The sequence below is a fragment of the Meleagris gallopavo genome, chromosome 9, assembly GCF_000146605.3.
Source record: "Meleagris gallopavo isolate NT-WF06-2002-E0010 breed Aviagen turkey brand Nicholas breeding stock chromosome 9, Turkey_5.1, whole genome shotgun sequence".
NCBI lineage: Eukaryota > Metazoa > Chordata > Aves > Galliformes > Phasianidae > Meleagris > Meleagris gallopavo.
Genome location: NC_015019.2, coordinates 14,722,434 through 14,733,371, shown reverse-complemented (window position 1 = coordinate 14,733,371; position 10,938 = coordinate 14,722,434). Strand labels below are relative to the sequence as shown.

General features: G+C 35.5%; 1 long non-coding RNA gene across 2 annotated transcripts in view; it reads right to left on the bottom strand.

Annotated features, from left to right (window-relative positions):
- LOC104912205 overlaps window positions 1-10,938 on the bottom strand; it is a 156,620-nt gene that overhangs the window by 17,286 nt on the left and 128,396 nt on the right. The window contains exon 4 of one of the 2 annotated variants that reach the window (XR_004160669.1): window positions 385-740. The exons of the other annotated variant lie outside the window; for it this stretch is intronic. This is a non-coding gene — a long non-coding RNA (uncharacterized LOC104912205). Of the gene's footprint in view, window positions 1-384; window positions 741-10,938 lie in introns of those variants that run through there. 2 annotated transcript variants of the gene reach the window in all.

The following is a 10,938-nucleotide window of genomic DNA, read 5'->3' as shown; positions in this document are numbered from 1 at the left end:
TTTTTTAAGTAGGTTTTCTGACACTTACTGGTAAATGAAACAATAGAAAGAGCCAGTAGATTCTCTCAGACAAAAAGTGAGGGCAAACATTTGTTTCTACAAGGGGATGTGCTGTAAAGCAATAAGGAAATCCTCGATAAAAATGAAAGCAGTGAAACTGATCCCTGTACAGAGACAGAGCAAAGTGTCTGGAAGGTTCTGCACGAGGTTTGAGTATCTGCCTGCAGCTTTTCTAACACAGAATGCTGAATGTACAAAACAGGCGAAATACAGGAGTCACATCTCTGACGTATCCTAATGCCTTATCCGTAACAGAGACATTGCAGACAACAGTGACTACAAACATAATTTCTTATGGTTAGGAGAACGTATTTAATTTTGACAAAAGAGATTAATTATGTTCTGTTGCTACATAACGTCACAATTAATGTGTGCTGCCATGTCAGACAGCTATTTGAAACACATTCAAGGAGTGGTAAACAGCAGATTACCTGGAAGCACAGAAAATGTGTCTTCAATCTTCTTGTCTTGTTTGTATATGTAAAGCTTCAGCCAAGTTTTAAACATCAATATTGTCCTCCAGAAGAACATTTCTTTGTTTCTGAGACAGAACTGCTCTACCCTCGGGGACTTTTTGGGAAGCACAGACAGGTTTGCTTGGTTGGGTTTGTTTGACAATCAGTAGTTACCACATTTGTAATCGCTGCCACGCAGGTGGAAATCGTTCTTTCACAAAAAGCCTGTGCAATTTTAGAAGGACATGAGCCATTTTAAGAAGTGACAGGAAACTGGGACAAGACAACAGATGACAAAAACAATGTCTCTCAGGTTACATTTAACCTGTTTAAATAAGAACTGTTTGTCCTTACTCACTCCCCAAAGCCTTATTGGAGCTAAGACAACAGATGTTTGTCAGCACAGCTACTCATGTGCTGCAATTTCACTCTGGTGAGCATCTTTTGGAAACAAGCTAATGGGACGATCTGCAAGAAACGTGTTTGGTCCCCCCTGGCTAATATTTCCTTGCCAATGTTATTTATCCTCCATAATGAGGGAAAAACAACCTGTAATTGCTTTATCCTGTACAAAAATATTGCAAATATAATAATAAAGTGTTTTATACGTACGTGTCTAGGAAGTCACTTTACACGAGGAAGTATGTTCTCAAAATTGAAAATGTTGTCAATACTATAAATTAGGGAAAATTTGAATAATTCTGTATTCCAAATAGTTCTCCAATAGTCTGCCTGTGTACACAGCGTACATATGATTAGGCCATAAACTGAGTCAAAACAAAACCATGGACACAGAAGACTGAAATTTATTCCTCTGTAACACATTTTTTTACAAACCTGAGATACAATTTTCTACTTCTTGAAAATTAGCAGTCAGACAAAGGAAAAACCATCAATAAGTTGCATAACCCGTTAAGGTACACACCGAGATGCTAATGATCATCTGTATCTTAAAAAATATTATCCAAAGATACGCTCAAATTATTATTTAATTGTTCCAAGATTCAATATCTAAGAATCCCAACCAGCTAATTAGGTTCATATTAGCTATTATCATCTAACTCCTTAACAATATTTTTTAGGCAATAATCTCTTAATCAGAATGAAAAAATCTCAGTTCTCTCCTCTGCACAACAGTGTAACTTTTACCAAGTTTACTTATCAATCTCTTTCAAAATTAATGCAATATTTCCAAAGTTTTGAACCAGAATAATTTTTGACAGATTTGGACTTCTCATTTGAAATTTTGCATAGATAACAATTCATTTTCCAATTATTTTTAGTTATATAAGACAGTAAAGTCTATTGCTGGAATGCTTGGTGTCTTAAGGATACAAAACAAATTTTACATGTGCACCATTTTGCATTTACTGGTCAAAATTAAATCTAATTTTCCTTCCCATCTGCAAAAACCACAGACCTGAACAACAACTTGACATTTCTGAGAGCTTATCAGCCCAAGTTCTGGCACAACTGAGCCCTTAACAGTTTAGGAACTACAGCATTACATTCAATCTTAGACAAACATTAGTCACTGTAAGATCCTGCTAAAAAAAAAAAAAATAGTCTTTTGCTGAGGTAAATATTATCTAAGAGAGTTCTGATATTACAGATTGTGTGAAAACATTCCTGGAAACTTCATACGGATTCAGCTTTAATTAGCTGCTTCACTTCTGTGTTCATCATGACAGGAAAGAAAGAAAAACAAGAATCTAAGAAACAAAGTCAAATCCGAAGGAATAGCAAGTGAATCTGGATTGTGATGCTTTTTTTTCCCTCTAACGATTTGCTGTGCATTTCTTTAACGAGACATTTTCACATTTACGTCTAGTCAGTTAAAAAGAGAATTAAAAGTAGTTTCAAGCACTACATCTGCCCTTGAGTCATTCTGCCAAATTCCGTGATTTTACAAACACATTTCTTTCAAAATGTTTTTCTCTTCTTAGCTGTTGTGTGAAGCAATCAGACATAAAACAAACTGAAAAAAAGGCTTTCATTTATAATGTTGTCTTTCATAACAATGATAGGATACAGAGTCATTGGACAGAAATGCAAAGCTTATGCAGAGCATTAACTTGAAGCTGGATTTTAAATCATTTTCCATTTATCTGCAGTGGAATTGCAGAATACTCTTGAAAGCAGAATAAAAAATTAATCTTGTGGGACAGAGGCTATGCCACTGTTGAGTACGATGAATACAGCTACAATTTTAAAAGAAATTTTAAAAAAGAGTGGATTAGCATTCACTTAGCTTCACTTATATTCTGCTCAACTTGTGCCTAGTGAGATCAGAGGGAGCAGATTTGCAAAGTCTTGAGGACAAGACAGGAGAGACAAGTGATGGCAATACTACTGCATCCAGGGACAGTATGAGCCATGTGGTCAATCAAACACTTCCCAGGGCGTTCCTGCAGAACAGCAGCTTGTCAGAGAATGAAATGGATGAGCAAAAAGGCAAAGCACTAAATCACCACTGGAAAAACAAGCCTTTCAATGTTTCTTATTAGACATATTTTCCCTCAGAATTTTTAAGTTTTTACTGTAGCTTTGAGTTTAATGCGACATAAAAGCAATACTGCTAAAATTTATCAGAGCATGTAAAAACCACTCTCAGTCACACTCATATGACAAAACTCAAAACGAACCAGAAATCCCACAGTCCTGACTCAGCAAACTCCAGTAGGTGACTATTTGGTAAAGTCACATCTATGGAAATTACAAGTTTTAAATCACTCTCAGACCCTTAAAAACTGGCCAAAATAATGACTAATCATTAACTGTTTTTTTCTGAGCTTCTCGCAGTCTGATAGCAATTGCCATTATAAAGGACCTAGGTTCTCATCTAGCTCCTCTGCACCATACATACTGATGTGTTTTTCCATCCCGTGTCTTGGTTTCATTGTGAGCTATGCAGGACTGTATGAAACAGTGGCATTCCGTTAATGAAATTAGATGTTTAAACTAATGCAAATGACTATGTCATATAAAACAAGTGGGAGAGATGGCTTGATTGATTAATCAAGGACAATGTGAGGTATTAATTGCTTATAATAAAAAGGCAGTTTAACATGGCTGATAAGATTGCAAATTAAAAATACATTTGCAAATAAAAAAGGGAAAAATAGCATCTACTGAAAAAGGCAATTAATCAAGCAAAATTGAAATTGGTTAACAATTAGTAATCATCTCAAAACTCAGTAAAATTTGGCTTAGGGTACTGGAAAAAGTCAACATAGTTTTCATGAATTTAAGACCAGTGTTTGTCAGGCATCTTAAAGCAAATGTGATTTGCATAGCATCAAAGAGTCATAGAATGGCTCGGGTTGGAAGGGACATTAGAGACCATCCAGATCAAACTCCTACCAGATCAAGCTGCCCAAGGCCCCATCTATTTCCTTAAGCAACTCCAGGGACGGGACATTCACAGCTTTGGGCAGCAGTGCCAGGGCAGCACTGCTCTCTAAGTAAAGAATTTCCTCTTCAAATCTAACCTATACCTCCCCTCCTCTAGTTTAAACCATTTTCCCTTGTCCCAACGCTATCTGTCCATATAAAAAGTCTGCCTCCCTTCCGTTTATAAGCTCACTTTATATACTTGAATGCCACGATGAGATCTCCTTGGAGCCTTCTCTTCTCCAGACAAGCTCAACTCCCTCAGCCTGTCTTCATAGCAGAAGTGCTCCAGTCCTCTGAACACCTTCATGTCCCTCCTCTGGACCCACTCCAACAGTTTCATATCCTTCTTGTGCTGGATCACACAGGTCTCCAGACGAGACTTTACAAGAGCAGAGGAAAGGGGGACAATCATCTCCCTTGGCCCACTGGTAATCCCTCTGCTGATACAGGCCAGGGAAATACTGGGTTCCTGGGCTGCATTTTACAAGTCACTTATCATATCGTATCTACAACTACATCTGTACTATCAAACTAGTTAAGAAACTCATGTGTGAATTAATAAATAGTTCAAATCGATTTAGATGCCTCCAATAGTTCGGATGGAAAGCAATCTCAATTATGTTTTATTAAGCTATGAAGTTCTAAATATATTTTTCAACCTTTCTAAGCTTTCAGCTTTAAAAGTATTAGAGTTCTTGTTTAAGTTCATTTTTTAACATCATCATTAAGAAGTGTATATTTTGAAGTATTTCAAGTTTGAAAAAATAATTTGGTTCTAATGGAGTAATGCCTGGACAAGTTATTTTTCAGTTTTTCACTTTTTTCCTTACTTCATTTCAAGTCTTTTCATATGGCAATATTCCTGCTCTCTTCTTCATTTACTCCTATGTGCATCTGAAACTCATACCCATTTTTTTGGAACATTATTATCACTATATATATACAAACACGTAACTGCAGAGATTGCAGTTCCTGCATTCTATTTCTCTAACATGACATGAAGTTCAATAAATACTTTCTCCATCCTTCTCACACTTTGGACCAAATCTAAAGGAAGCTAGGTCAGTAACGCAGCTGAGGAAACAAGTGCATAGTAAAGATTTATGCTGCCATGTAAGATTTTCCTCTTGATTTACAACGCATAATTCTATTATTTTTAGAGTAGCTTAGAGATTTTTTAATTATTATTTTTACAGTAAGACTGGACTGGACTTGGACAATAAGACTGGTAAGTTTAGGCAACAAAACAAGAAATTCTGCGGTACTTCATACATTTTTTGCAAAGGGATAAGAAATGTAGATGTGGAAGGAGCACGAGTCATTCTGCAGAAATTTGTATTCAGAAAGACAGGAATTAAACAACCACTCTTAAGAGCTTATATTAGATGTCTGACAGGTCTCTGACCACGGTGATGTTCAGTGTTATTATCTGCAGTGACAGATAGTCACTATACAAAGAGTGATAGACAAGCAGTTTATAAACAGTCACTTTCAGTTTGTAGTTGAGAAAGAGAGTAGGACTAAGAATGGAAACCTCCACTGTACAGACTTAGCTATAGAGGTCTGCTTTCAAGGGTTTCAGAAGTTTTTAAATAACTGAGGTAAATGGTGATTTTTTTTTGCTCCTGCCACCAGCTGGGCACAGCCCTTGCTCAGCACCAGTCCCAGCCAGACAGTGGGCCAATAAACATGGGGCAACCTGCTGCTCTCTGGCTGCCGCAAGACTACAGCAACGCTCCCAGTATGGCAAGATGCTTACACTCTTTTATTTCCCTTTTATTCTGGATTTTGTGAATTCTTATGTGAATAAACCATGCAGTTATTTGTTTTCTCATGATATAGTGTGTATATATTTGCATTCAATGATATAGCGTGGAGGTAACTTTTAGAATGGTGATGAATGAAGTTTTAAATTACTTTTTGATTATTTCTATGATATATATCCTTGATAGACTCATGTAAAGTGTAATCATTTAATATATATTCAGAAATAATGTGATTTAAAAAAAAATGCAAGCCGACAAAAATATTTCTACATAAATAATTCCAGAAGTACTCTTAATTAAATTTTGAAGTGCAAAATATAGTCAAACAAACATAAGAAGGTAAATTATTTTGTCCTATATTGAAATGTTTGGGATTATAACTACATCATTTGAGAAGACAGAAACATAATATGTATTCCAGCAGTGTTTCAATCTTCAAAATAAATAAAAACATAAATTTAAATATGAAGGAGTTGATAGTTTTCATTTGCAGTAAGAAATTCAGCAATGGAGTCATTTCCATCAAATGCCTTTTTCACGTAAACAGTTGAAGTTGCAGAAGAACTTTGATGACACAGGATATAGTCAGTATTTTAAAGAATCAATGCATCAATTACAAAATTATTTATTATTATATTCCACTTTATGTATTTTCATTCTTGACCTATTATAGTCAGAGCTTTAAAACTGAGTTAAGCAGGGCTTACTTGTTTGAGGAAAGTGCTCTTCCCAAGATACTTTATTCAATACACAAGTCCTGGAAAGTAGGCTATTCATACCTTAAGAGTCTGGTAGTGGTCAATGCTACAGTTGAGAACTCAGGTATCAGTTTATAAGAACAAATCTGTCATGAATGTGATGGTGTGATGATCAATTGCAAAATCCTAAGAACTATCCTTTCTGTATTCCATCTGAAGGGCATCATATAGCAGACCATGGAGCTCTAATTATGATCTGTCTCATTTGCTTGCAAATTTGAAATGATGCATGTATTTAACCAGTTCTATAAGCGAGAAGTTTAAATAATAATTAAAAAACTGATAGGATTCTTTCCAAATGCAGAACTTTGCCGGTTGCATATTCTGTGAGATCAGAAACACTTGACAAAATTTTGCATTAATATTATTTACATACTGAAAACTGATACTCTGTAGTCTAATACTATTTAAAATACTTAATATATTAAGTATTTTTTAATATTAATACTTATATATAAATATATATATATTTAAAATGTGACTTAAAAAGTTGAAAAGATCCTTTTAAAACCTGCTGAAAGGAAACACTGCAGCCTTTCTGAAATACTATGTTTCATTTTTAAGGTGAAAAAATTCTTAAATATTTGATATTCTTTTCCTCCTCCTTCCTAACAGGAACAGCTTACAAATTTAACATGAATGTGAGAACATTTTTATTCTCCTATTGGGGAGATGATGTTTTCTCAGTAAGCTCAACCATCATTGAAAGCACTTTTTTTGCTTCTTTATAATGTATCGCTAATGCAGACCAACAAACTCTAGATACAAGGCTGGACCATCCTCAAAGAGCTGCCCAAATTCTTGAGTACTTCACTTAAGCAATCAGCTTAGATAACACCAGGACTGACCATAACATCTAAAATAAATCAATCAGGCAGCTATTAATAAATGCTCTCAGTCACTACATACCTGGCTTATGTAAACTGCAGATTTTACCTAGGCAAAGGTTTCTTTTTTTTTTTTTCAAATACATTCATTATTGGGTTTTAGTAAAGGATAGAAGAACACTGTAGTAACAGGAAAAATTATAACTTCTAATCACTGATCTCAGCTATCCTAAACTAAATAATGCAGAAATGCTAATTTAAACATGCTTTCATTTCTGGGCAGACTGCATTGTAATGAATAAGCAACAGAACGTCCTCTGAAAAGTAACACACTCTATCAAAAATCATGAGTTGTATTTCCTCCTTTATTTTTAGTCCAAAATGTGATTCCGAAGATATCATTAAGTTATAATACCTTAGTCATTTTCAAGCTCAAGGCACTTCAGGTGCTGAATTTTAGATTGCTTTTTTATATTCTGCCTGTGCATTTCTTCCTTACTGTATGTTAAGTTATTAAAGCTGCCTGCTCCAATTTCCCCTCTACTTAAGAAGATATGACAGAAAGATGAAAGGGACTACCTTTAATCTTGAAAAGCTAAACACACCGTAAAACATGAAACAGTGGAAACTGTAAGGAAACAGTGGAAACTAGTAGTGCCTTACCAAGGTAGTTTACATCGTTGTAGTCACTGAAAATAGATGAAACCAGGAGCATAACACAAGTTCTGCTCGAGTTCTTCCAGAAATAGCACAATACCATTCCTCATGTTTTCTATTAGAAAAGCACTAATATATATTAAAAATAGTAATAATCCATTAAGTCAGTCTCATCATAACGCTTAAAAAAATTCAAAACATAATTCAATGCAGTGAGAGAATCCATTTTTAAATGTCACATTCTAATTAACAAGGGAGATTAACCCCTGGGGAGAATATTTCAATAAAGTAATCAATGAAAACTTAGTTGGAATCAATCTGCATTCTCATAGCTTTCAATACTTAAACTAAATTCCATCCTGGCAATATTTTTTATTGGCAACTCTTGCTACCTTGATAAAATAAGAAAGATCTGGGTATGTATCTCTATGACCAAAGTACCAATGGTCACATTTCTATCTGCATTTGGAAAGAAAGGCTTCAGTATGCTATATTACAGACTGTTCTGCAATAGATGGTGTAATTTGGAAGAAAAAAAGGTGAACAGTTTTTTTATATATTTGTTCAGCTATGAGCCACTGAGTGCAATTATGTTTTGCTCGTTCTGCATTAACTTGTATCTAATATATACGAAATCTATCCAGCTAAATTTCAACAGAAAAGATCACCACAAAACAGTAGCAACAACAAAAATTAGAAGCCAAAGTCACCTGAAAAAAACATTCATATCCATGTATTTACAGGAGACGGCTTCAAGCCCATTTGTTGCAAGTGGCATTTGTCCCGCCATAGGCCAAGAGCAATACTACATGTCTTAAGTCCTTTTGCTTAATTCAGGAAATTGCAAATGAACCATGAAAGTAAACTTCTCAGCCAACTTGATAGGCTGTGTTTTCACTCCCATAATATTTCAAAAGAAATATCCAGAGCCATTAGTAACACCGAAGGTAAATAAAAATGATGACTTCGGATCAGAAAAAAATGCCCTGAAGTGGCTCATTAAACTAAGCACTAAATGGATACCAGCCTGTGTCAGCTTGAGCGGGTTCCATGCTGACGAAGCCCAAGGCCCAGGTATTGCAGTGCCATTTGGTTTGGTTGGAAGCACAGAGTCAGGCTTCATGTCAATAAGTGAGCATTAGTCTAGCAACACACGCTGTGATACACCGAGCCACATCACCAAACCATCGTTCCAAGAGCAAGTTCTTCTGCAAGCTTACAGAGGAGTTTTATGGTTTTCCTTGGAGCACTTGTCATTAATAGTTAACTGAGCCTGTCCCCCCTCGGCTGCTCAGCAAACCTTTGAAAGGCACGATGGCTGTGGGTTGCTTTAGGCCAAGGGGAACCGCTTGCTGTTTTTCAAGTGCTGGTGACAGGAGCAAGGCAGATTTTATGTGAGAGATTTGCATTAGTTTTATGCTAACAGCTTATTTTTTTTAATGTCAGGGGAATCAAGCATTGCAAGACAGAACAATAAAGCCACATCTTCCTCAGTAAGGGACTACAGTGAATTACCCTTCTCCAGAGGTGAAAACAGTGGTACCTCAGATACCCCTGTAAAACAAGAGAAGATAAGCAGTAATTTGAAAGAGGTAACTATTTCAAACGTATTATTTGTCCACTGGCGGCAAATTGTCTGTATAATTGGAGGGTGGTTTTTCAGACTGAGATAATTATTATTTAAAAATTCTGCCAAGCAGTTCTGCTATATTGATAATAAAATTTTCTACTTAGCAAACTCATAACATTTCCTACAAGCCATCTCTGACCTCGTGTCAATGCTGATGGCAATATTTTTCAGAATTCTCTCTCAAATAGAACTGTACAATCAAGACAAATTATTTTCCTGTACTGCCAAAGCAAAAATCAAAGATGTCAGCTCCTATTTGTATCCCACTAGCAGCTCATCTGGAAGATCTGATAGGAAGAGCTTCCCTTTAATTACTAACAGAAATGCTGATATGAATATGCTGTAATTACACAGGATAAAAATCTATCCATCCAAAGCGGTACAATAATTTGTATAAATTCATTCTACTCTGAAAGTCAGCTCAGAAGGCAAATAACTCTAATAAAGACTAGCATGGTCTCTGTGTTATATATACAGCAGAAGGAGGAGAGAAAACGAGTACAGTAATTAACGTGATTACACAGATATCTCTTTTTCATTCAGCCTTTTTACTGCATTCAAACACATCCACTCGCAGGCTTCCTATGTTACACCTCATTTCAGAAAATACAATAAAAATACGATGTATATAAATTTAAAGTAATTATAATATATATTAAAAGAATAATTAAGAATTTAGCTTGCAGACACAGTCCAAACCCTTGCCATGAAATGTGAGAAAGTGACTAAATCCATATATCAACAAAAAAGGATTTTGTTAAGTATTCAGACAACAGATTCTTGAATAAGAGAAATTAGATGTCTGTGTATTTCTCTTAATTGGGATATGCTAAACCAAGCATACTTCTTTCAGAAAACAGAATACTCACTATTATTCCTAGATATACAGTTAAGCAAAGTTGAGTAGAAAAAGAGATAAACCTGCTACAGAAGAGAAATGTATCTAGTCTCAATGTTCCCATTTCACCTAGACAGCTTTGCTGATTATTAGTTGCCTGTTACTTGCAGTGACTCTGAGTTATGACTCTGAGGATGGAAATCCTTATATACTTACTGATCCAGGGCAGAAATAACTTTACTAATACAGCAGCATAGCTGAAAAGGAGAAGTTGCTATAGAGGACACTCATGGTGGAAAGTGAAGGAAGATACCAGATAAGTTCTGGTATCTACCAGAAGGAGACCATGAATCTCTCCCTTAAAAGTCAAAAGTGTCTCTCTCTACTCAATTTGTTTGTGAAGTAAATTCAGGCCACTAAAAACAAAGCACTGGCTTCTATTAAAACAGCTAAAAACAAGGCTGAATATTTTCCACTTCCCTATAGTAACAAGAAGTGCATTGTTTTCTTACTTTGAAAACGTAGATAGAACAATAGTAGATGAACAAAAC